This window comes from Lipotes vexillifer, unplaced genomic scaffold (assembly GCF_000442215.2).
Source record: "Lipotes vexillifer unplaced genomic scaffold, Lipotes_vexillifer_v1.1 scaffold575, whole genome shotgun sequence".
Lineage (NCBI taxonomy): Eukaryota > Metazoa > Chordata > Mammalia > Artiodactyla > Lipotidae > Lipotes > Lipotes vexillifer.
In genome coordinates this window covers 1,815,960-1,818,551 of record NW_006780198.1, presented here as the reverse complement: position 1 = coordinate 1,818,551, position 2,592 = coordinate 1,815,960, and the positions used below count along the sequence as shown (strand labels likewise).

The window sequence follows — 2,592 nt, the reverse complement described above, 5'->3', positions numbered from 1 at the left end:
TCATCAGATAGGACCAGAAATGGTTCAGCAGATTCAGTCTGTCTGCGTGGAGTGCCGGGGCCATGGAGAGCAGATCAGTCCTAGAGATAGACGTAAAAGCTGCAGTTGAAGGAAGATAGTTCAAGAGAAGAAAATTCTAGAAGTTCATATTGACATAGGCATGAAAGATGGCCAGAAGATAACATTCCGTGGTGAAGGAGACCAAGAACCAGGACTCGAGCCAGGAGATATTATCATCGTTTTAGATCAGAAGGACCGTGCTGTTTTTACTCGACAAGGAGAAGACCTTTTCATGTGTATGGACATACAGCTGGTTGAGGCATTGTGTGGCTTCCAAAAGCCAATGTCTACTCCTGACAACCGAACCACAGTCATCACTTCTCATCCAGGTCAGATTGTCAAGCATGGAGGTATCAAGTGTGTGCTAAATGAAGTCATGCCAATTTATCGTAGACCATATGAAAAAGGTCGCCTAATCATTGAATTTAAGGTAAACTTTCCTGAGAATGGCTTTCTCTCCCCTGATAAACTCTCTGTGCTGGAAAAACTCCTACCTGAGAGGAAGGAAGTAGAAGAGACTGATGAAAGGGACCAGGCAGAACTAGTGGACTTTGATCCAAATCAGGAAAGATGGCGCCATCGCAATGGAGAAGCATATGAGGATGATGAACATCATCTCCGGGGTGGTGTTCAGTGTCAGACCTCCTAATGGGGCCACTGAATAACACTCACTGCTGGCATTTTATTTGCAGTAGTGATTGAGTGAAGGACTATAATCATAATATGCTCACTACTTGCTACTGTTTGTTTTAACATTCAACTATAGTAGTGTTTTAAAAGTTAAATGAAGAATAAACTCGAATATAAAAGCTCAAAAAAATGTTTTTTGAACAGGTAGAATACAAAGTTTTTTAATCAAATAAAAACTTAGAAATTATTTAAGATACATATTACAGAAAAAAGGGCTAATTTCTGTAATATATAAAGAGCTTCTCCTAACCAATAAGAAAAAGACCAACAATCTAATGCAAAATTTTATAAATATGTGAATACATAGTTCATAGAAAAAGAAAATACATTCAACTTTCTTCATAAGATAAATGCAAAGTAAAACTATAGGATAACTCCTTGTCTATGCCAGAACCACGTGAATAAAACAGTACATTAGGATAATGTTTAGGTAAGAATGTGAGGAAACAGACACCTTCATATGATGTTGCTTGGAATGTAATTTAATTCAGCATTTATCTATCGGCAGAGTGTTGATTAAATAAGTGTGGTACGTTCATTCTGTTGACTACCAGCTCCCAACTCAAGTCTTTTCCTTGCTGTCGTAAAGGAAAGCTTCTCCCCTGGAGTTCCACAGGGACCTTTGCTCCATCAGCTCTTTGCTCGTGGATCACCCTCTCAGTGGGTCTTTCCTAATCTCCCAATTTAAAATTGCACCCACTTCCTATGCCGTTTTTTTCTGCTTTATTTTTCTTAATGATGCACACCACCATCTGACATACTATATACATTTTTTCATCATTTACTGTCCATCTCTCCTCTCTAGAATGTGTATCAGAAAGGGCTACTCTGTCTTTGGCACCTAGAACGATGCTAGGCACACAGTAGCTGCTCAATAATACCACTTACTAAGAATGAGGCAGCTCTTTACGTACCAATGGAAACCAATCTAATACAGGTTACAGTGTTACATTGAAAAAGCAAGACGCAATATGTGTATGAAGTATGCCACATTTGGGCAAGAGAAAAGAAAGGAAAAAGTGTCCATCACTGGAAGGATCCATGAGAAATTGTAACATGTTGGCCTCTGGGGAGCTGATTCGGTGAGGCAGAGGGTGGGAAGCGGGGAAGGGAGACTTACTTTTTACTGTATAGCTTTTCTACCTTCTCAATTCTTTATCCTGTATTATTCGTTCAAAGTTTGCATAATTTATAGTTTAAAAAGATATAACAATATGGGACCTCCCTGGTGGTCCAGTGGTTGAGACTTTGCCTTCCAACGCGGGGCGGGGTTCGGGTGGGGTGCGTGTTTGATCCCTAGTCGGGGAGCTGAGATTCCCACATGCCTCGTGGCCAAGAAACCAAGACATAAAACAGAAGCAATGTTGTAACGAATCCAATAAAGACTTTAAAAATGGTCCCCATCCAAAAAAAAAATTCTTTAATAAAAAAATACATAACAATCTTAAAAATATGAAAGTCCTTTAACCTATAATACCACTCCTAGAGATTTATCCTAAGTACATAAAAACTGTTCAAGGATAATCATTGACGTGTGGATAGAAAAAAATCTGGAAACAACATAACTAGGTTACGTTGTAGGTTAAGTCCCTGCAAGGAACTACTGTACAGCTGTTAAAATATATTTAACTGTGTTGATTTAAAGTTCACACTATATTGCTGGTTAAAAATGATACCTTTTTAGAGTGTGTGTGAAAATGCGTGTGTGTTCACTGGATTTAGGGGGGACTTTTACTATCTATACATTTTTATACTGGTTGCATTTTTGTAATAAATTACTTTTTTTTTTTTTTTTTTGGGTACGCGGGCCTCTCACTGTTGTGGCCTCTCCCCTTGTCGAGG

At 38.8% G+C, this 2,592-nt stretch overlaps 1 protein-coding gene and 1 pseudogene across 2 annotated transcripts in view; one reads left to right on the top strand and one right to left on the bottom strand.

Annotated features, from left to right (window-relative positions):
* The window catches only part of LOC103086808 (dnaJ homolog subfamily A member 1 pseudogene), a 1,334-nt pseudogene extending 625 nt beyond the window's left edge, over positions 1-709 (top strand).
* The window catches only part of CAMTA1 (calmodulin binding transcription activator 1), a 927,002-nt gene that overhangs the window by 412,996 nt on the left and 511,414 nt on the right, over positions 1-2,592 (bottom strand). The window lies entirely within an intron of this gene.